The sequence below is a fragment of the Rhineura floridana genome, chromosome 3 (genome assembly GCF_030035675.1).
Source record: "Rhineura floridana isolate rRhiFlo1 chromosome 3, rRhiFlo1.hap2, whole genome shotgun sequence".
NCBI classification, from domain to species: domain Eukaryota; kingdom Metazoa; phylum Chordata; class Lepidosauria; order Squamata; family Rhineuridae; genus Rhineura; species Rhineura floridana.
The window spans coordinates 17113521-17138005 of NC_084482.1; the positions used below are offsets into that span (position 1 = coordinate 17113521).

The following is a 24485-nucleotide window of genomic DNA, read 5'->3' on the forward strand; positions in this document are numbered from 1 at the left end:
GCAGCTTTTAGTTTTACTTTCAAAGAATATTACTAGCTAAGTGTTACCTGCGAACCAGAGATTGTGGTTTAAAACAACTCTCCTTCTCCTGGTCACGCAGAAGAGGGAAGCTCATGAGTTCAAGGCTTTACTTGGGCTTGTTCTAGCTTGTCCATGTATTACTAAACCATGGTTTAGTGTTACATACAAACCAGCCTCTCAGTCTTAGTCAGGAGCCTTACCCCAGAAAGACCATATATGGTGGGGATCACCTGTCCTGAAAATGCTCTCCTCTTGTCTATTAATTCATACGTCCCAGGGCTGAGCCTTTGTACCATCAGCTGAGCCCCAACTCAGCATTAAGCCCGGCTGAGGCACTCCCTTTCACTTTTAGTTTCTCTGCAACTACGCAGTCTTGAAAGCTTTTCTTTGAAAAATAAAATCTAGGAGTCTCTCAAACATGGATGCACATGATGCTACACTGGAAACCTCACTTGTCACTGGGCAACTGCTGCCACACACTGAAGGGAAATACAAATAACCAGGCTCCACATTAAGGGTCTGAGCCTACACTAGTGAGACAAGCCCACAGATTTCCCACCATTTTCATCAGAAGCAGTCAAAGTCCATCCCAAGCCATTAATCTGTGAGCTTTGACTTTTGCACAGGCCCCATTTCAAAGCACTCACCATGTGCCAGCTTACATTTCTTCTGAAAACCAGTTGCCGGAAGCCTCAGGAGGGGAGAGTGTCCTTGCACTCAGGTCTTGCTTGCGGGCTTCCCCCAGGCACCTGGTCGGCCACGGTGAGAACAGGATGCTGGACTAGATGGGCCACTGGCCTGATCCAGCAGGCTCTTCTTATGTTCTTATTTTTAACACTTACCAATAAGACTGGATCCAATTACATTCAGATAGATAGTGACTCACTACATTACCTATCATACCACTGCACTGCATCCCACGATGTGGACAAAGTATATAATTAGGCAAATCACAGAACAAGTGATAATCACCAGCATAAAAATGAGCTGTCTTATCCTCAACAAGACTATTGATTCATCTTACCTAGTAGTCTAGCAGTAGCATCAGTTCCCTACACTTTCACAAACAGTGGTTTTCCTCAGTTATCTATCTGATGTTCATAAAACAGGAGGCTGTGGACTGACTGAACTTAGGATTTCCTACTTATGAATCATGTGTTCTGCCACAGAACTATAAGGCCTGTTCCCTGCCTGACAGGGCTTTGGTCTATTGGCCCTCCAGATGTTACTGAACTACAACTCTCATCATCTCTGGCCATTGGCCATGCTTGTTGGGGCTGAAGGAGTTGTAGTTCAACAATACCTGGAGGACAAACATCTGGTCTATATGCAGCTTTCCTACAGACAGATGGGCAATAAGACACCCTGATGTGTGGACAATGCAATTGTGTGTGAACACACTATAAGCTTATCTGTTGCCCACACATCCAAATTCTGCCAAAGAAAGAAAGTATTCTGAGCAAAGAAGTAACAGTTGAGCAATATATGCACAGAATAAATATCATTTATATTACTGTTTGTATTTTGCGTTTCTCATTTTGTATCCTGAACTGAAGATCTGCATTTTGCTATATAATAAAAAGCAACAGCATGGCAGGGAGCAAATTAAGAGCAAATGATAGATGAATAAGACAGGGAACAGTAGAGCTGCTTATACACAGAAACATTTTTTCCTATCTGTATTATTTAAGTACCAACCACACTGAGATACATGTATGTGAACCAGAGTAGGAGAAGGTGGTACACAAATAACAGTCACAATCATGACGGCTGGAATTAGTGCAGTCATCACCATTACAACATCTCTAGTTCTCCCCCATCCCTGAAATACTAACTAAAACTTTGCCACACCAGGTGTGCGCATGCTTACATACCTGATCATGTGGAAGAGCCAAGGGTGGTTCACAGATGTCCAGAGCTGGGGGGGGGGTCATAGACCTGTTACTTTTCGGAGCAGGGTCCCAGCCAGGTCCCTATGTATGAGCCAATCAGCATGAAAAAGGAGTGTGTTAGCCACTGAAAAGAGTCCTTGTCCTTTAATGCTGATTGGAGGCCATCAGAGTGAAAGGAGGTGAATCAGCCACTGAGAAGACTCTTCTTGGTAGCTAACACACAGCCTCCCCTTTCTTGCTGATTGGCTCCTAGACAGTTCTGTTGCAGTGGACTCGTGAGGGAGAGCAAGGGAGACTAGGGAAAGTAGAAAAGGGGGTATGGCTGTGATGGGGGCATTGTGTGATTATTATGAATGGACCCTGTGCTTCTGAATTTGCCACTACACTACTGCCTATAACAAAAGGATAGGCACCTATTCAGGCCATAGAAGAAGCTCCCCTGAAACACTAGATCTACATCTGACTATTCTTCCTAAACACAAGAAACTTTGTTTTAAAAGCCAATGGAATAATACTAGAGGGGCTTCAGGTGTCATATTATTTATAATCTTCTTAACCATATTCAAGTTTCTGTCATGATTTCTGCATGAAGGGGATCCAACTAGACCTTGTCTTCCCTTTTTTCCTGCTCAACAAGCTTGTGAGGCAGGTTAGCTTGAGAGGCAGTGGCTCAAGACTGCCCAAGAAGCTTCACGGTTGAGAGGGATTTGTCCAAGTGCAACACTTGATCCACACACAGCAATGACAGTCCCTGTGGTGTATCCTCCAAAATTTTGCAGATGAAAATAGGGAGTCTCATATGTCTGAATGAGTGAAGTGCAGAGTCTCACAGTATGATCTGCAGGGCCAACGCAATCCAAGTGCATCACAAGCAGAAAGTGGGAACTAAAAGTACATGCAAACAGACAGCTCCAGATAGTCCCTCAAGGATCGGTATTGGGACCTGTACTTTTCAACTTGTTCATTAATGACCTAGAATTAGGAGTGAGCAGTGAAGTGGCCAAGTTTGCTGACGACACTAAATTGTTCAGGGTTGTTAAAACAAAAAGGGATTGCGAAGAGCTCCAAAAAGACCTCTCCAAACTGAGTGAATGGGTGGAAAAATGGCAAATGCAATTCAATATAAACAAATGTAAAATTATGCATATTGGAGCAAAAAATCTGAATTTCACATATACGCTCATGGGGTCTGAACTGGTGGTGACCGACCAGGAGAGAGACCTCGGGGTTGTAGTGGACAGCACGATGAAAATGTCGACCCAGTGTGCGGCAGCTGTGAAAAAGGCAAATTCCATGCTAGGGATAATTAGGAAAGGTATTGAAAATAAAACAGCCGATATCATAATGCCGTTGTATAAATCTATGGTGCGGCCACATTTGGAATACTGTGTACAGTTCTGGTCGCCTCATCTTAAAAAGGATATTATAGAGTTGGAAAAGGTTCAGAAGAGGGCAACCAGAATGATCAAGGGGATGGAGCGACTCCCTTACGAGGAAAGGTTGCAGCATTTGGGGCTTTTTAGTTTAGAGAAAAGGCGGGTCAGAGGAGACATGATAGAAGTGTATAAAATTATGCATGGCATTGAGAAAGTGGATAGAGAAAAGTTCTTCTCCCTCTCTCATAATACTAGAACTCGTGGACATTCAAGGAAGCTGAATGTTGGAAGATTCAGGACAGACAAATAATAATAATAATAATAATAATTTAATTTATGTGTCGCCTATCTGGCCAATGGCCACTCTAGGCAACGTACAAATCAGCTGCAGTAAATGCAGCACAATAAAATACACATAAAATACAATATAACAAAGAAACTATAAATAGGAATGATAACAATTCAGAGTAATAAAAGGAAGTACTTCTTTACTCAGCGCATAGTTAAACTATGGAATTTGCTCCCACAAGATGCAGTAATGGCCACCAGCTTGGACGGCTTTAAAAGAAGATTAGACAAAGTCATGGAGGACAGGGCTATCAATGGCTACTAGCCTTGATTGCTGTGCTCTGCCACCTGTCAGGCCCAGGATGTGACTCAGGAACCAGACCAACGGCTGTAGTTAATTCGTGTTTTATTAGGGTAATGTCCAAACAAAGACTGCGTTTTCTCATGAAGCAATACAGGGATACAGGTCCTGCGGCATTGGGAGAAAGTTGACAGAGCAAGGGACTTCTTCCCGCCTGTTCTTTAAGAAGGGGCCAAACGGGCGCGCAATCTTTCGCTCCTCCTTAACTGCCCCTCAGGTACTGCCCGCCTTCCCCCCCTTCTCTCCTGTCTTTTCAGCTGTCTGCGTGTGCGCGGTGAGGGGGGAAGCATCACCCCCTCCTCTTCTGAAGTTTCCGATTCCAGGATGGGGGATAGGGGAGGGGCTGATGGTAAACTGCCTCCCCGCTTTTCGGCTGTGAGCAGCCCTCCCTCTTTCCCCTCTTGCTCTGAGCCTGAAAGAGGGGGAGGCGTGAGAATGTCCAGGGAGGGCTCAGGCTCCCCGTTGCTAAGCGACCTTATCACTGGCAGTTCCTCTGTTTTGTCTTCGCTCCAAAGGGGGGAAGTTCCTCCCCCTTCCCTCTGCCATCCATCCGAATACTCTTCTCCCAACTCTCCGGGATCCAGCTCCCCGGGATTGGGACCCCAGCTCTGCCTTCCGACACCACCCTAGTCAGAGGCAGTATGCTTCTGAAAACCAGTTGCCAGAAGCCTCAGGAGGGGAGAGTGTTCTTGCACTCGGGTCCTGCTTGCGGGCTTCCCCCAGGCACCTGGTCGGCCACTGTGAGAACAGGATGCTGGACTAGATGGGCCACTGGCCTGATCCAGCAGGCTCTTCTTATGTTCTTATAGCAAAAAGGGAGGCTACAACGTAAGTCAACGACACATATATATTTAGATCAGTGATTCCACAACTTTTTCCCCCGTGGACCACTTGAAAATTGTCGAGGATCTAGGTCAGCCTTTCCCAACTAGTGGACCACCAGATGTTGGACCACAATTCCCATCTTTCCTGACCACTGGCAATGCTGGCTGAGGGTGATGGGAGTTGTAGTCCAACAACACCTGTTGGCCCACTAGTTGGGAAAGGCTGGTCTAGGTGGACCACATAATTATTTTTCTGTCAATTGTAGCAATTAAAATTCCATAGCATTCAAATTGTAACCCAATAAAATACAATATATGAAATACAAGCATAAAAATCAATATGGATCATATTGAATTAAAAATCAATATGAATATCCGATGTGATGGTGTGTCATCTCTCATTTTCAGCCACAAATCCACAAACACAATGTGGACCACCTAAATGAAGCTTGCAAACCACTGGTAGTCCATGGGCCACAGTCTGGGAACCCAATTTAGATAATTTAGAAGGTGCATTGGTCCCGTTTCATTGATGAACAACATTGTGGCAAAGCAGTAAGGGCTGGATTCAACAAAGTAATTGTGTGTGCGGAATGACTTCTGAGAGTGCAAGAGAATGTCCCTTCCCTCTTCTCCCCCCATGCACCCCAGTACAAATCTGCTCCATGGTATTGGGGGAACCCCAAAAGACATTTGGGGGCTGCACATCAAAAAATGTCCATTGAGCTTGCATATGTCATTCCATGTGCGCAGTAATTTAGTCAGGTACAACCCGAAGTGACTAGCTCAAAATCAGTCTATGAACCCAGGGCAGAGAACTCTCAAGCAGAAACAATAGTTAAGCATAGTGAGCTTATGCAGAGTGTCTTCCCCACACCACAGAGCAACACTCATTTCACTGAGGGAAAAAAAAATAGTGAAGACAACACTGCTGTTGGCAGGGGGGTACAAGTAGCCCTAACCTGCAGGAACAGCGTGTTGGCTCCTCCTCCTTGAGAAGCAGCCGCCTTCTCTCTTCCCTTCTCCAACAGGAAAAAAACAAAGAAAGAAAGAAAGCTTGGATAGCAACCATTGTCAAGCGCTGTGATTACATGCACTAAAAACCCAGCAAGTACTACACAAAAAGGAGAGGGAAGTGGGGGCTAGAAAACCAAATTTTCACCCACAATAGAGTGGCTGAACAGAGTGATAAAAGAGTTCCATTGAAGGAAAGGGGATGGAATGACTAGAGACAGAAGCATGCTCAAGGAAAGGAGGGGAATGCGGGTTGGGAAGAACATTTTCTTCAGTCCAATTAAACAGTGATTTTTCCAATTGTTCCCCAATATGAAAAGTGTTTTATTTATTCATACATACAGTACTATGTGTATACATGGCATTTCACAAAAATGACAGAACAAGTCCCTGCCCCAGGGGGTTTACAATCTAGAAGAATAATTCTAGGGAGACAAGAGGGGCAGGAGTGGGAAATGGAAGCTGGAGGAAACAGGCAGAGACCAGATAAAGCGGTTATATGTACCTAGGCTTTGCTAAAGCTGGGAATGGGAACTAAGAGGTTATACGCTGAAGTCTTCAGGGAGAAGAATGGTAATTGCCAACAAACTTCCTTGAAAGAAAAACTTGCTCACTGCTACAGATTTGCCTCTGCAGCGGGCACATGTAAAGATACTTTCGCAATTTATATTGGGCAACATTAAGGCCAACAGGACAGGCCTGCCAGTACTCCTGATGTGGTGAATGCAGACCTTTGGTTAGGACATGTCCCACAATCATCTGCAACTTACAAGATTTGTGTGGCAACCAGCCAAGGGTTACTTGGCAGATGTGGAAAGCATTCCCCAGATGTAGGTAGTGCTGCAACAAGCGAAGGACATTTTAGAGATTCTTGCTTTTCTCTGTTGTAGACAAACGAAATTGGCACGCACATCCAAAACTCAGAAGCTTCACGCATTTAAGAGGACTTCTACCTGTTACATTCTGATTCATAAACACATAATATTCTTGCCTTCCTACTACTTCTGAACTTCATGCCTTGTGCAACATCCAGCATCAAGAACAAAACTGGTCAGCAATTTGACCACACCACACACACAAAAAGTCCTCAGTTGGCAGTAAAAGGATTTACAGTATATCTTTTAATGATCTTGCATTATCACAGGCTGTGGCCATCCTCTTCTTATCCTTTCCCAAGCTGCAGCTGGCAGAATTTGACATGAACCAAATCTGTCAAAGAGCTCAAGACAGACATGTGGGCTCTAATGAGCAATTGGGGTGGGAGGAGAAGGGGGGTAGGAAAGAGAAGGACCATACCATTTTATTCAGCTCCAAACAATGATAAATAATTCAGAAAGAGAAATGCCGCAATACAGAACACACAGCAGGGTTTAAAAATAGAACACGCACTGAAGTCAAAGGAGGAGACACCGAGAGAGTGCAAGCACCATATAGGAACAGGGATCTGTGTCAACAAATCAGATACCACCAGACGCTGTGATCATGGCAGAGCCAGCTGTTGCCAGATTGCAGTGATCACGACATCCTGTTGTCACCCAACACACACACTTAAAAAAAACTGGTTCTTTTTTCCTGGAATTCTCCAGGTAATGATGAAGTAAATACGGATGCAACAGTATCAAAACTTTGTACTTTTTGCTAATAATTTGAAGACATATCATTATCAGTTGCAAAATTCCAGGAAAAGGTGTCAGAACAAGGATGGGCAACCTTAGGCCTGGAGGACCAAGTGGCTCTCCAGGTCTCTCTATTGGGTCCTCAGGAGTTTCCCAGGCCACACATCCCCTCTCCTCCAATTGCACCCCTCACCAGCCCTGCTCCATGCCCTCCTAGAATGCTTTTGCCTGGCTGGAATGCACCTTACAACTGTAATCACACCTCATGCTAAAGTGGCATGTAGAAACCTCTTAAAATACTTGGAAGAAACAAATCACCAGGAATAGACGCCATACCAATAGAGTTGCTACAAGCTACTGAGACTGAATCTGTCCACATTTTGACAAAAATCTGTCAAGAAATATGGAAAACAATGCCCCACAGACTGGAAGCGTTCCATATACATCCCAATTCCAAAGAAAGGGGATCCCAGGGAATGCAGCAATTATCGAACTATTGCCTTAATATCCCATCCAAGTAAAGTAATGCTCAAGATTCTACAACAAAGGCTCTTGCCATATATGCAGCAAGAAATGCCAGACATCCAAGTTGGATTTAGAAAGGGAAGAGGCACCAGAGATCACATCGCAAACATGCGTTGGATAATGGAACGGAGCAAGGAATTTTAGAAGAAAATCACCCTGTGCTTGATAGATTACAGCAAACCCTTTGATTGTGTAGATCATGAAAAACTATGGAATGCTTTAAAAGAAATGGGGGTGCCACAGCATCTGATTGTCCTGATGCACAACTTATACTCTGCACAACAGGCTACTGTAAGGACAGAATATGGAGAAACTGACAGGTTCCCCATCGGAAAGGGTGTGAGACGGTTGTATTTTATCACCCTATTTATTTAATCTATACACAGAACATATCAGACGGAAAGCGGGATTGGACCAAAATGAAGGAGGTGTGAAAATTGGAGGGAGAAATATCAATAATTTAAGATATGCAGACGATACCATACTACTAGCAGAAACCAGTAACGATTTGAAACGAATGCTGATGAAAGTTAAAGAGGAAAGCACAAAAGCAGGACTACAGCTGAACGTCAAAAAGACGAAAGTAATGACAACAGATTTATGTAACTTTACAGTTGACAATGAGGACACTGAACTTGTCAAGGATTATCAATACCTCGGCACGGTTATTAATCAAAATGGAGACAATAGTCAAGAAATCAGAAGAAGGCTAGGACTGGGGAGAGCAGCTGAGAGAAAACTAGAAAAGGTCCTCAAATGCAAAGATGTATCACTGAACACTAAAGTCAGGATCATTCAGACCATGGTATTCCTGATCTCTATGTATGGATGTGAAAGTTGGACAATGAAAAAAGCAGACAAGAGAAAGATCAACTCATTTGAATGTGGTGTTGGAGGAGAGCTTTGAGGATACCATGGACTGCAAAAAAGACAAATAATTGGGTGTTAGAACAAATTAAACCAGGACTATCATTAGAAGCTAAAATGATGAAACTGAGGTTATCATACTTGGGACACATAATGAGAAGACAAGATTCACTAGAAAAGACCATAATGCTGGGAAAAACAGAAGGGAGTAGAAAAAGAGGAAGGCCAAACAAGAGGTGGACTGATTCCATAAAGAAAGCCACAGACCTGAACTTACAAGATCTGAACAGGGTGGTTCGTGACAGATGCTCTTGGAGATCACTGATTCATAGGGGTGCCATAAGTCGCAGTCGACTTGGAGGCACATAACAACAGAAATCTGTCATTTTGTGTATGTGGCTGGAATGTAGCCCACTGTACAAAGGTAAGAATCACATTTGTGGCTTGGCCCATGTTTCCTTCTGGGTTGCTCAACACTGGCATTTGGCCCCCAAAAGGTTGCCCATGAAGGAATATGGCCCTCAGGATGAAATAGGTTCCTCACTCCTCGGTTAGAAGAATAACACTCTCAGTTCCCCCAAATGCTCCAGGTTCTAAACCGACCTCAAATTTAGAGAGTTATATTTATTGCCTCTGTCATGTATTCTCTACCTAAATGCTCATCATTCTCACTAGGGCTGTACACAACCCCCTATACACCCCATGGCTCCAATCCAGAGGAAGGGCATCAAGCCAACCTGTCCTGGGTAGACCCAGGGACCACCACCTCAGCTTGATGCCACTCCAGAATACGTTCAAGGGCAGTGCTCATGTTTTATTAGGGTAAAAAAACCTAATTAAACATATGGTGGGGGTAGGTTCAGGGGAGGGAGACATTGCTCATCCGGCAGGAAGAAGGGCCATGGCTCCCTCTTCTTCTTGCCTGGTGCCCCACCCCAACAGCCCCGGCACGCTCTGGGTCACTGAATCCAACTCATAGTGATTCGTGGCTGTCAGAACACAACTTGGCCAAGGCCTGAAAATGTGAGAATGGGCCCGATTTGGCTCAGGTCTCAGCCAAATCGGATGCACAGCCCTAAATAGCACCTCCAGTAGCTTTTGTAAAATGTTGTATACACAGAAACAGGCCCACAGAAAAAAGGGGAGAGCTCTGAGTGGCAACCACCTTGGTTGTATTTATGTATGGACTTTTTCTGAATGACTCCTAAAGAAATTACATACTTTCTCGAGAAATACATATGTGTCTAAAATCTGGGGGCGAAGGAGTAACATTTTAAGTTCTAATGTGCCAAAACAATTATAGGAACCAGCATCTTTTTTCTAGGCATGTGGTTGAACATACAGCTGTTCCAGCCCTTTATTTATCCTTTATTCTCCAAGCTGCTTTATCCATTGTTCTTAGATTGTGAGCTGCTTAGGTTAGGAACACACCTATCATCTTTGTTAAACTTGGGCAAAATGATCCTGGTTCTTTCAACCAGAATAAGCTATCAATCCAATATTAAATAAGCCAATCAGAATGACTGAGAAGACAAGCTGCCAGCCTTGGACTTCAGCTCACTCACTCTTTTGCTTTGATATACACTTCCTTTGTCACACAGGGGTTTAGGACATACCAGGTCTGCAAGGCCACAGGGCACATAACAGGTGAATGATCATACAACTGAACCTCAACAATGAAAAGAACATAAGAAAATTCAAAAGTACTCTTCCTGCAACTGCAAGCTACTCTTCCTCCTGCAACTGCATCCTGCTGGTATCCATTCTTGCAATGGGAGATGTGGAGCATATTACTTGGAATACTGCAGATCACAGAGATCAGGTGTACATCATCAAGTGTCAAGCGTAACCAGACAGACAGATGGCTGCGGTTGCAGCCTTAATTTGACTTGTCTTGGCTGCCAAATTGGCAATAGGAAATCACAACCTATTTTCAAATTCATTTAATAATTTTTTTGGGGGGGGGCTTCCTGTGCTAAGAAAATGCAACAGTGTCAGCAATATCTTTCTTGAGATTTCTTGTAAAAGAAGAAAATGAGTGCGCTAAGAGGGTATAGCAAAAAACCCTCTCCTTTACACCTGCAAATATGGATTCAGAATGTTTAACGGGACTATTAAAATGAGTATCTCCATACTGAGATAGGATACGCGGGGGGGGGGGCATGTCATGCCCTAGATGTGAGCTGAAAATGAATAAAACTGCATTTCTCCATCTTAATCACCAAAGAATGCATAAAGCACTGCAAGGTATCACTGGTCCACTTCTCCAATATTCAGTATGAACTGAAGTCTCAGCTGTAATCAACCAAGCCACTGTTCTGATTTAATCAAGTGCTGTCTATTATCTTCCCTAGCTGATAACATAATTCAAAGCTGTAACACCAATAGCTAAAATACAGTGTGATGTGCTGCAGAATAAAGAGCAAGCTGAACAGTGTTACATATGAGAAGTGCAGAAGGTCTATCTGTATTTTGCTTTGTGTTAAGAATTCCACCCTCACTGTATGCCAGAGCTGACTGAGAGAAGGTGGCAAAAAAAATCAAAACTCAAGCATGAAGCAGAGCGTCCCCCGCACACACCACCCTCAAAAGTCTGGTGAAGAAATCTCCTACTAAGGGCTAAATGGCGAAAATAACTTTTCCTTTCCAGAAATCTCTCTTTTCAACAAATTTCAAAAATGTGGGAATTTTTACACACTGTGCACTAGCAATTTTCAAAGAGTGGAAACTATGAGAACCTTCCTCCCTACCCCCCATGGTAAAGAAAGGCAATTTACCTGTTGGCTTTTGCTTTCATCTAGAGACAGGCAGTTTACAAAAGAAAAAGAATAGCAGGATAACCATGTGAATCCACAACACACATTAAGATCCTCAGGGAAGATTATAAATGGAAGTACAAAGTTTGGGGAAACAGTGACGTTCCGCTGGCTCCCAATTAAACTGCCATCTCCTGAGCCAAACAACCCACAATGTTGCAGCCTTCTTCAATCTCAGGCCCCTAGATGTTGACCATTGGCTAAGCTGGCTGGGAATGATGGGAGTTATAGTCCACCAACATCTGAGAAACCAAGGTTGAAGACTTCTGCAATACTGAATCCATTACCATGTTGAAAACTATGGTTTTATCCAGAGAGCAGGATTACAGAAAGCGGGGAGGGGAAAGGAGTGGAGCATTAAAAAGAATCTGAGAGGGTAAGAGGAGATTGAAAAACAGAGAGAGAAAGAAGTTGTCCCAGACAGATGTTCTGGAAGGCTCAAATCAAAGGAAGCCAACAACAGGTCATTATTATTTAATTTGTTTGTATACCACTTTAGACACCAAATAAACTCAAAGAGGTTTACATAAGATGAGCTTGTGCAGGACAGAGAATGCAAGACAACTGTGGGGATGTGAAAGACATGGGTCTAACATAAACCCCACTCCTTGCTTTTAGAAAATACAAGGAGGAATGAACAATGTATGCACAGGGAAAAGTTTCAAACACCCTGAGCTTAAGAGATGAATGCTTCTTACAGCTGCCTCCACCATCTGAGGTGAGGCAGGTGGCTGCCAGAGCTAGGGCCTTCTCAGTAGTAGCACCCCAGTCGTGGAACTCTCTCCCCAACAAGGTCCAGCTGGCACCTACCTTATTGTTCTTTTGGTGCCAAGCAAAGACCTTTTGTTATTTTCTCAAGCTTTTTTTAGTCACAAATATGGCTTCTCTGATTTTGAGGCTTTTAGTATATTATGCTTTTTGTATTTATCGTTTTAATTATTTTATTACTATTTTTTGTAAACTGCACTGGGATTATGATGGAAGGGCAATATTAAAAACAGAAAAAACAGCAGTAATACTATGCACAATTACTTACAAATAGGTGTCACTGAATTCAGTGGGACACTTCTAAGCAAGCATGCATAGAATCAGAATGGAAGAGTCCAAACTGTCTTTCAGCAATTTTGCCTCTTGTTTCCTAGCTGGGGGGTTGGAAGCTGTGCAACCTGAAGAGGAATGCAGAAATATAATACTGACTATGCCACAGCCAGGCCCACAAGCCCTTCAGCTTATGATCACAATGCCATAAACCCTAGCTCTCTGTGCCACGGAGATCATGTTGCAAACATACTTTGGATAATGGAGTCACCATAAGTCATAATCGATTTGAAGGCACACACACACACACACACACACACAGTGCCACTTGTTATGGAAATATATATATATGGGTAGCAGGCTTTTTCTCTGTATTTGGATCACTGACTTAGTAAAATAGGAAAAGCTACTTTATTTAAAGAAATGCATAGTCGACAGGAAAGGCACACATAGTTCTAACTAAGTTGGAGGTGCAATGCCCAGACGTGGGTATTGCCCTCATGGCTCAGGAAAGAGAGCAAAGACAAATATATCTCCTCTCTCCTTTGACAGTCAAAGAAAAAAACAAAGGAAGGAGGGGCAGGTCAGCTTCCCTGAGCATATCAGTTTACAACGGAAGGAAGTTAGGTAGAGAAGAGCACAGGTAAAGGTAGGCAAGTCTAGCCAGTTGGAGGACCCTAACTCTTATCTTCCTTCTGGAATATGAACAAAAGAACCCAAACAGGAGTTTCTCTTGCCCCACTTCCGACACCATTAGTGGCATCCATGTGCCACATAATAAGAAATGTTAACCGTTTTCCCGATAACTTTCTGTTTAAAAATTCCTCAGCTCCCAATTTAGCATTCCACAGCTCATGCATTTTGATTCAGTCCAGAGCCTTCAGTTCTCTCTCTCTCTTTCTTTTTTTACACTCACTGTAATGTAGTGAAATCCCCCAGAGACTGGCCACTCTCAGGAGTTTTAAAGCAATAGATTCAGTGGAATCCCTAGCCTTGGCAAAAACAACTTGTATTCCTGGATCTGCATGCCTGCTTTAGAGAAGACTGCAGTTACAACAGATGGCCAGTAGGAAGTATCCTTATTATGCTTTAAAAAGAAGAAAGAAAAAAAAGCTCTCTTCACCAAGTACTTGCATTTATTTTGTTTGCCTACACACTGGAGCAGCAAGACACGCGTTGCACATTTACAATAAAAAAAAAAGTAACCTTAAGTAAATTCTTACACGTGTTTACAACTTGGGACTCAAACTGGAGATTTTCATGATTCTGCTTACAAGATCAGGTGTCATGCACAGGAAGTTTCTGTCTGACACTATAATGTAAATCTTCTATAAGCCTGGCATTAAACAAATGTGAATTATATAGTGATGGTATCACCTGTACTCCACTGATATTTACTATATTAAAGAATAAGGAAACAACTTCAGAAGTGCTCCAGAAACAAACACTGGCTTTCTTTTGAAGTATTGATAGGATTTTAATGACAAAATATGCATGCTATAAAAGCAGCTTACAAGATCATTCAAATGGCAGTACAAATGGAATTTTAAAGTAGCTCTTGAAATAATATGGATGGATCCTGTGCACCTCTCCTGGCTCCACAGCACACCTTTACCAAGGTTCTTTTTGCATTTTTAAACCCCTATTTCTGAAGATGATACTACTGTCTCCCCATCAGTGGTAATAAGTCTTTCCTAAGAGGGTTCAACTTTATGAACACATTACCAGAGCCACCAGTTTGTGAAACCCTGGACACCAAATACCCACCACTCTCCAAGACTCCACCATGCCAGTATCCAAGCTTGCAGCCTAACAAGCCAACCATGGAGCTCTTATGAATAAAAAGGCGGGTTGGGATATTACTGTCTGAACTGTACATCTGAACCTGAGGTTGTGCATGCTCAACTGGAATTAATATCAGTATACTTTTAAAAACTGGATCTTCTACAATACAAATATGGAACACAGCTTGCTCATTTCTAAAGTCATATGGGCTCTGGATGTTACTCCAATAATCTTCTATATTCCACATTTACAGACTGGGTCTTTCTATTTTAAAAATGGGGGGGAGTGTCTATTAAAATGAAAAGAGGCTATGCCCCTCCTTCAGTATCATCAAAAAAGTGGAAATGGACTAACTTCAAGTTGATTCCGACTTATGGCAACCCTATGAACAGGGTTTTCATGGTAAGCAGTATTCAGAGGTGGTTCTACCATTGCCTTCCTCTGAGGCTGAGAGGCAGTGAATGGCCCAAGGTCACCCAGCGAGCTTCATGACTGTGTGGGGATTCAAACCCTGGTCTCCCAGGTCATAGCCCAACATTAACCACTATCCCACACTGGCTCTCAATATCATCAAAAGGGCATCCATATTTAGGTCTTAGTAACAAAATGTATTTTAATATAATCATTTAAAAGCAAGATGATTAATCAAAGGTGCTTAGAAGCTCTACACATTATCTTCAAGATAATAATAGGTAAAAATCTTCTGCTAGCTTGTTTATTATTTATTTATTTCACTGATCTCTCGCCCTTCCCCCCAGAAGGAGCCCAACATCAATAGGAATAGAAGCATCAATAAGAGTGTAATTATATGTATACGATCCTCTCTATGTTATTGAATCTGGAATCTACATGGTTTGTTATCGTAGCATGAACAGATTCTGAAAGTTGGTGTCAAGAAAATCATGAAATCTCATTCTTAAACCCTGTTCCTTTTCCAAAGTTGACAATTTTTTGGTATGATCTCTGTCTCTCTCCTCCCCAGGAAAAGGCTTCCTTTAAATCCGCTGTGGAGAGCGGAGATAAGGTCTTGATTAACCTGAATCGCCCTTTGTTCAAATATCCTTACTTGATAACCATCAAGAACCTTACAAGTTTATTTACATTTGAACAATACCTTCATTCTTTATGAAGGTTTACAGAGATTTCATGTATACAGACATGAGCTTTAAGAAGAGAACTCATGGCCTCCAGTTTGATCAATATTAGACAAGCAGGAAGACTATAAAATGGTTGATAGCCATTAATGATTAATGACAAAAACTTGGATTTTGGGAATGGTGCCAAACTTCAAAGAAGGGTCTTTCAAATTTAACTTAAGAGTCACTGAAATCTGTAGAAACAGAGCCTGGTGGCATCTTAAAGGCTAACAAATTTATTCTTGTGTAAGATTTTGTGAGCAACAACCCACTTCCATCCAATGCAGGAAGGGTTATCATTAGTTGGCATGGATGTGAGAGAGATGGGGTGTGTGAGAAAACACACACGCATAGGAAAAAAAGTGGGAGAATGTTTATTACATAAAAGTGAGGCAGAGAGAGATGTGATATTAATTAAACTTAGTACAAATGAAAAAGAAATCAGATCAAGAGAAGGCAATCAAGAGTGTTCATGACCCTTACCCAACTGGTGAAACAAGATGAACAGTGTACAAAAAAATCAAAAGAGGGGCAATTACTCTCAGTAATTAGCTAGCCACTCTGCTATGAATACACTAGTCGCCAGAGCAAAGCGTTTCCATTAGCCACAACTGGGTGGGGGAGTGGATTGATCTGCTGATCAGTTGTGAAATTTCTTTGAAGCTGAATTTTTTTAAAAAATGCACTCAAGCTGCTCCCACCAGGTTTTACGGTAAAAAGGGGTGGGGTTTGACTAGCATCATGTGTCCCCATTTTCAGGAGAGAGGTGAAGGTGCACTAGAACTAGCAGAACAGTGAGTGTGCTTCTACCCTCAGGCTACTCATGTGCCAGAGTGAAAAATCTGCAAATGAATGCCAATTTGGTAACTCCCATGCTGGAGCCTTCCTTTAAAAATTTTTTTGCTAAAGTATGGCAACTTTCTTTCTAGTTTGTTTCAGGAAGACTGAAACTCCTCCATTGGTTTCTGAGCGTTACAGTTTTTAATGTCTAATTTGTCTCCATTTATCCTCTTGAGTAGAAGCACTACATTTCAGTGAGTGCAAATGGCAACACGGCATTGCTGGCACATGGATCACATTTCTCACATTAGGAAATGTGCAGGTGTCAATTGAATAGATAATGTCACTTGAATAGATATGGGGACAGAGCATGCACCAGCATTTGTAGAGCTGTGGGATGGGTTCACTGACACAGAGCAGTCGTTGCTTCAGCTTAGGGGGGTGGGGACTATCTGTAGGCAAGGACAGGCCTTCCACCCAAGGCCTGTAAGAGGTAGATTATCTTTTAGGGCAGAGAGTAGGTCCTTGAGGATGTACTAGAGCAGGTGTTGGGAACCTCTGGTCCTCCATGTGTTGCTGGATTGGAACCCATCATCAGAGTTGTGGTTCAGCAACATATGGAGGGCCAAAGGTTCCCCACACCTACACTAGAGGCTTTAGCTGAAAGGGACAAGGGATGACTAGCTGTGCTCCATAACCTTCTCAGCTGATCCAGTGCTGTAACAGTATAACCCCTGAATAAGCATCAAACTTATCAGTCTGTTTTGCTATTGCCCATACATATTGCAGCTTTTAAGAATGTGTGGTGTAAATCCTGCAGAAGCTGCATTTGCCATGTAGAATATGAAGTGTAAAAAGGAGATAAGCATCTCCTAATATTTGGGACATAATGGACATGTGCAACAAGAAAGGCATACTTAGCCACAGTTCCCAGGCACATACCAGTTGGAATAGCAGTCTATGCAGGTGTGGGTATTCAAGCTGGCATTCACATCACTTCAGGCACACCTTGTTTTAAGAAGTATTAATTCCTGCATCAGGACGAAATCCTAATCTCCAAAGCTTCTGTAAAGTAATCACACAATATCAAAACCTTACAACAACCAACTGGTTAAAGGAAGGAACACCACCAATGTGTAATAGAATATTCACCCATATTGTGAATGGTCAGATGTGTTAATTACGTGTTAATTAATTGTACCTGTGTTTAAAACTGGAATATATTGTGTTGACTCTTTGAGATCTGGGAGATTTTTGAGAATTGGGATTCTATACCCTATTGCACTGAGATTCAATACTTCACAACTGTACGTGCTCAGTCATCCTCAGCCATTACACTTCTGGAGTGCAGATTTCAGTCTAGCTGAAGTTGATGACTAGGTACAGAAATAGTGGGGCAATAGTTATACTGAATTTTTAAAAAGCAGCATCAGGTACTATCTTTTAAATAAAGTATTTTATTCCTGGTCCTCAAATTCATACAAGCCAAGATCTAGGCTCCTTATTATAGCAACCTCTCACCGCCAGTTACAGATTTAGTTTGGGTTAGCTAGGTAAGTATGTCTGAGTGAACCCCTTATCAGATAGGTTCCAATACAATTGTGAAGACGCTGCCTCAAACCCTAAATTCAAGCAAAATATAACATCATTGCACATTGCTATACTGACACTTTTAAATGAACCCTTTCTACTAGTGCTCTGTAGACATGGGTTTGATTATATTCAAGAAATTGGAGGGGAGGGGTAAAAGGCTGCACAGGAGGCAGATGTGCACGGTTCTCTGAGGGTGCTCTTAAGGGAATACTGCATGTGGATATGCAAACAAAAATCCTGTTATAATTGCACAAGGATCTTAAGGCCACATCCCAAGAGCCACTCAGCTCTGTTTAAACTAGACAAGTTGAACCCAAGGTTCCCTCTTCCCACTGAGTTTTGGACAGGCTGAACTGGAGACAGAAGTTCAAAAGTGATTCAACCTTCTCTCACACACAAACTCTAACTGGCTACCTGACAGCAGCTGATACAAGTGCTTTGGTAATCTGCAGGAGTTAAGTCTTCTATCAGTGAAGGCAATTAAAATTTGTGCAAGTTTACAACACTGAGGCAATGTCATTATTATTATAACAAGAAAAACAGAGGCTCTCTCTTAAAATTAAGTCATTCTTCTCCCTATTTTTATTTGAACACTTCAATTTGTCCCTGGATGTAAACAGATTCCCAGTATCTTCTCTGACTAACGGAGGTACCACAGAGGCAACTTGATGATGGGGAAGAGAATGACATTATATTGTACAAGAAAGAAGAAACGCAATCTGGCTTTTATGTTGCAAGTGGAAAAATAGCCTTATTAATTTTTGTAGCAGGATTCATATATATGCTGCTATTTATGTAAGACCGAAGAAGTTTCTACCTTCCATCTTGACTTTTAGGAAATTCAATGAATATACACCTGTATCAAGTGACAAATTCCCACAGCAGCGACAGAACAGCTAACACATGCAAAAAGCTTCTAACAATCAGGAGGCTTGCTTTAAAAGGCCAGGCAGGCAGGATAGCAAATGCCATTCCGCTCCATGCCCTCCATTTCAGCATTCAGCACCAAGGAAACAAAAATACTATGTCCAGAAAAATCACACTGGTAAGTTAACATTATGCAAATTAATTAAATATTTTCTCTAGCAGTGCAGATTCTGAACGTTTCTAATTGGTTCTTTTTAAAACAGCATACTTTTTAAAATGGATTTGTAAATGGCAGTGTTTTGATATTGAACTAACACCTAGCATTTGAATTTTAAGACCACTGAAGTGAAAACGATATACAGCACCTATATCACAAAAGAAGCCATTGGAACAGATTGGCTTTTTTAAAAGTATATATTTTGCACTCAAAAAAGAAACTAATAAACTGAATGATAGCATCAGTAAGAATCATGCAGATCAATATATTACAGGCAAAATTCAAAAAGTGCTCCCATTTGCATACTTTATTCTAAATACTTTATTTTTTGGTAGAATGCAAGAACATAAACTTTACTAATAGATTGCTGGGACTAAAGCCCCTGGAATGACATGAGAACTGTCCTGGGCAACAGGAAATGGCAGCAGGCATGCAAGGCATTACTCTGGTTGGTATTTTTACTAGGCTGCCAGAGGCACATCTATGGTTATTGCTGGTGTTTCGGAAGTTCTATGTTCAGCAGCAGGTGTCTACATAGAATCTATATATCACAGATGAAAACATTTTAAACCTGTATCATTTTGTAGAATGTGTGAATTCTCCTTTTCTCGATGAAGAAGAAGAAATTACAAGAAAAACCACAAGAGAAAACAGAAAAGCATCTTGAACTATGGAGAAGAACCTGCAGGATTTGTTTTGTATTGTTTTGGGGGAGGCATTCATTATTTGCAAAGTACACTGAAGTGATGAAATTGTATCTAAAGTACCATTAGTCTACGGTATTTTACAAATTGAGGCAAGAAGAGCAAAAGCAAATCCTCGATGACCGAGTAGGAAAGATAACAACCATCAAAAAATAAAGATTAAATATATTTTTCTCTCCAGACTTTAGAAGAAAGTAAGGTCATCAGTATTTAAATCAGCTCAAGGCAGCATAGGCCAGTGTGAGAAACTGCGTTTGTGCTAAGCAACTCAAGTGAATAGAGTTTAAGGTATTCGCATGAATGAATGATCTTCCTGCTTCATTTGATCAGAAGTATCAGCACCTTCCAACGATAACAGCATAAATACCAAAAGCCAAGTTAAACTGCACATGCATTTATTACATGTATTCTCCTGCTTTTCTTCTATGACGGAATTCAAGGCAGTATACCTGGGGTTCCTAGGCAGTCTATAATCTAGGTATCAGTCAGGGATTCACATGTGGAAACAAAACAGAAACAGAACAAAACTGTTGGGCCAAGGATTGAAACAGAGCTCCTCCTCTGGCACTGACTTGCGTTCAAATATTGAAGAAGTCACTATTTCTCACTATATTCTCTAACTCATCTGTACAATGGAGAGTGGAGATATGAATGTCCCATCTCACAGTGGTGCTGCCAGGATAAACGAATTAAAAATAGTGACACATACTGTTCCTATGACAACAGAAGAATAATTCTAGGACTGATACAGGAATCACTGAGTGAATTTGTGGATTTTGCTATACAGGAGATGAAATAAGCTGACAGAAGCGTACCCTTTTGCCTTTAGGAGTTGAGAAACATATGGACAGGTATGTTATAGCACAGAGGTTCCCAAACTGTGGTCCATGGAATGTCTGTGGATTTGAGATTGAAGATGAGAAATGGCACATCTATCACATTAAATATTTATATTGATTTTATTGTATTTGTATCACTTCTATTTCTTATATTGTATTACAATTTGAAATCTATGGAATTACAATTGCTACAACAGTGAGAAAAAATAATTAAGTGGTCTGCCAAGACCCTTAGCCTTTTTCAAGTGGTCCACTGGGGGGGACATTTGGGGGCCACTGTTATAGGATACTGATCAAGAACCAGGTTCCAAGTTTGGCTCCAGGTTTGCTTTGTAATTACAAATAGAAGAAAGGGTACATCTTGGTTTCCTGTGGTAAAGCAAGCATTCTGGTCTCCACCCCCCAACTACTGAGACTAAAATATTCCCGGTACTGAACAGTGCAGTTTGTGAGATGATAGCAAGGCCTGAGGTGGAGAGAGACCAAGATACCTTTATTTAAACAACTACTGAGAAAGCCAACATCAGGAGAAGCAAGCCTTTCATTTTTTATCAAACCAATGTTAAAACTTTTTTTGATTTAAAAAGAAGAAAACTGGCAGAGCCTGTGCCCACACAAAATAATCATCTGAGAGAAATTCAATGGGAGTCATGAGTGACTCACACGGTGTCCTGAGCAGATACATCACATGCTCACTGTGCAAAAAATGAAAACTGAGCTTTATATGGAATAATACAGCAGCATGAACCCTACTGACAGACGCATACAAGGGAATCCCAACACTCTGACACGGCAACAACCTTGGGCAATGGCAACCCTTTTTAACTGCTGCTACCCACATACCCAAGGAAAACACAAGATCAGACATGACAGGATAACCTTCGCCTACAAGCTTAAGAAGTCAGAGAAGTAGGTCAGATTGAGTGTGTCCCACCCCCTTTTGGTTTACTGGGGCTAAGAAAACAGTCTGAGATATTAGAAAGGAGAACACATGGATTGATTTCAAAGACGCCAAACAAGAGCAAGCTTCTCTCCTCCTTACCTTTCCTCAAGCGTTTTGAGCAGTCAGTTCCGTGTTCAAAGAGGAGGATGAACTGCGAATGCAAAACAATTCCTCAGGCACCAGTCTTAAACCCTTTGATGAAAAAATGTTCATGGCTATGGACTTTTACCAGTTGAAATCTGTCTAAAGCTTTGTTATCAAGTTCACTTGTTTGGCTTCTTCCTCCCCACCAACTCTCCACTCCCCAACAAAGGACTGGGGAACTTCTTAATAGCCAGTATACAAATTATTGAAGAAATCTGTACCTATGGGAGACTATAGAGGTCCCAGAGATCTCCCACACACACTCCTGAATATCCTATTTGAGCATTACCGTCTCCTGTTAATTTAATAACAGGAATAACAACCTGGGAGCTCACAGGCCATATCTAGTCTCCAAAGCAATTTAATTGGGGGGGGGGAACCAAGCTTTAATCAAGCTAAAAGTTCCCCTCATAAAAATTAACTTGAAAAGATAGAGTATTTGCAACACTTTTCATATAAAATCCAGAGAGAGATGTAACATTAATGTCCCAGCTATGCTTGAGTGTGTGGGCTCTCTAACTTTAAAGCCTTTATTACTAGATGACACCAGTCTTATTATAGAGCCCAAGGTAAGTTTGCACTGAGAGTGGACCCTTGAAGTACAGACTAGCTCTACAATGCAGGACAAAATAAAGCCCCAGACTGAGAAGAAACAATGTCAAAGTGAGCAATCTAGCAAGGAATAAAATAATATTTTTATCTATGCCCACAAACTGCAGAAGTCTCAGACCGATTAGCTGACAAACACAGAAAGTATCCACACGGAGCCTTTTCAAATGTTGAGGATTCAGTCTGGAAACTCTGAATGCCAGGGTTTATTCTAATGTGCAGCTAGACACATTTTGCAGTGTCAAACGTTTGTGCAGTGTGTAATAGTTTTTTGTGCAGGTGACCATAAGGGATTTAATAAAGAACTAGGGAGTTTCTAAAAACAAAATAGATGAGAAAAGAACAAATAGAAAACGAAGATAAATACTGGTTCCTTTCAAATTGTTGTAACCTTATGTTAATACTATTTATGGGACTAATTACTTGACTAGTTCAGAGGTGGGCAGTGCACTGGCTGCTTGTACAGTAGGGAAAAAAAGCTTAGAATACACTCTGTTGAATGCCTTCAGCACTGAATTAAGAACTTTCACGCTGCAGCCTCCCTTTGAAATCTCTCTGTTCCAATAAGGCTACTTTAAGGTCCGTTATAGAGTATCCTTGGAGGTTAAAATATTCCACCACTGACTTTTGAAAAGTGCAATTTTTGATGTTGTATTTTTGTCCATTTATTCTTTTGCATAGAGACCGGCCTGTTTATCCTGTGTAGAATTGCTAGAAAATGATGGCATCTATCACGGTGGAAGATGAGCAGGTAAATAATCCTTTGATGTTGTGGATGACATTATTAGGTGCTGTAATAGCATTGTCAGTGTATGCATGGAGACAGAGGGAGCATCTGGGTCTGTCACAAGGTCTGGATTGTCCGATAAGTAGCCTGCTGTTTGAAGTTGGAGAAGCCGTCTAAGCAAGCACCGACCTGCCACAGATTTAAGTCAGTGCTAGCCAGGACATTGCAAGATCAAACATAATCTCAGTCTCAGCTTCCTCCCAATATAACGTTAATAATATTGGTCCACCTTACAGGATTGTTGTAAGGATTATTGACCTAATGAAGATTTAATACTTTTGAGCACTTAGGGAAAGCACTACATCAGGGGTCACCATCCTTTTTAGGCCCATGGAGATATATGGATTTTTGAGCAAGTGCCATGGTTGCTACCCCTTCTGATAACTTTTCTCCACCCTCACCCTCCCTAGTTCAACCCCACCACCACCAAGGGACAGAAAAAGTGCACAGACATAACACACTTCACTTTCCCAAGAGATCTGTGTAAAATGTCTGATCCTGTAGAATTAATCTGAGTCTTGAAAAGCATACAGAGCTGAAAAAAGAAATTGAAAAGCACGTCACTCTTCCAGCATCCTCTATACTTTTCAAGGGGTGGGAAGGTCAGAGCTTGGAAAAGTTACTTTTTTAAACTACAACTCCCATCAGACCCAGCCAGCATGGCCACTGGATTGGGCTGTTGGGAGTTGTAGTTCAAAAAAGTAACTTTTCCAAGCTCTGGGGAAGGTAAACCACCCTCACCATCTCATGACCAAGGGGTAGTTAGGAAGGGAGCTCAGAGGCTTAGTGAACACCAAGAAAAGATCATAGGTGCCATGTTAGCGACCCTGCACTACATAAATACCAACGATCGTTAAGCTGTGGCATTAATTTTTGTAGTCTTAGGCCTGTTCCAACAGAAACATGAAGCAATCAGCCAGATCCTCCTGCTTCAGGTACTGAAGACTATGAGGATTGACCTTCCTCCTTCTGAAATGTCACCACTACTGTGGAACCCTGTACTATAGTTTCTTCCTAATAATTCAATAGTCTGGGCAGCATTCAAAAGTGAGGTGTTTTTTTAAATAAAAAAAAGCACAAAAAAATCTTTTGTAAGAATCAGAGTTACTTCATCTAGTTTTAGACAATATAATCCCAGTGGCAAGGCTTCATGGAGCAGATGTATGGAGAAGAATAAAGTTCTAAACACTTTGCTGTTTTTCATCACTAACACCCTTCAACTCCCCTCTGCCATCCTTATCTTGTCTTACCAAAGACTAGAAGAGGGCCTTGTAGTTATCTATGTTTATACTACTACACATGATAATATCTGGAGTTGCAAGCCACTTGGAACCACAGCATTCTCCTCAGGACCAGGTTTGTGTGCGTTTTATCATTTTCTGTCCAATTGAGCAATGATCAAACAAAGAAAAAATGTTTCTACATTATATTTTCAAAGTTACC

At 41.7% G+C, this 24485-nt stretch overlaps 1 protein-coding gene across 15 annotated transcripts in view; it reads right to left on the reverse strand.

The window, feature by feature from the left end:
* R3HDM2 (R3H domain containing 2) overlaps positions 1-24485 on the reverse strand; it is a 203183-nt gene that overhangs the window by 121019 nt on the left and 57679 nt on the right. For 2 of the 15 annotated variants that reach the window (XM_061614632.1, XM_061614630.1), the window contains one exon: positions 21602-21653. The exons of the other annotated variants lie outside the window; for them this stretch is intronic. The gene's annotated coding sequence lies outside the window, so the exon portion shown is untranslated. The remainder of the gene's footprint in view (positions 1-21601; positions 21654-24485) is intronic. 15 annotated transcript variants of the gene reach the window in all.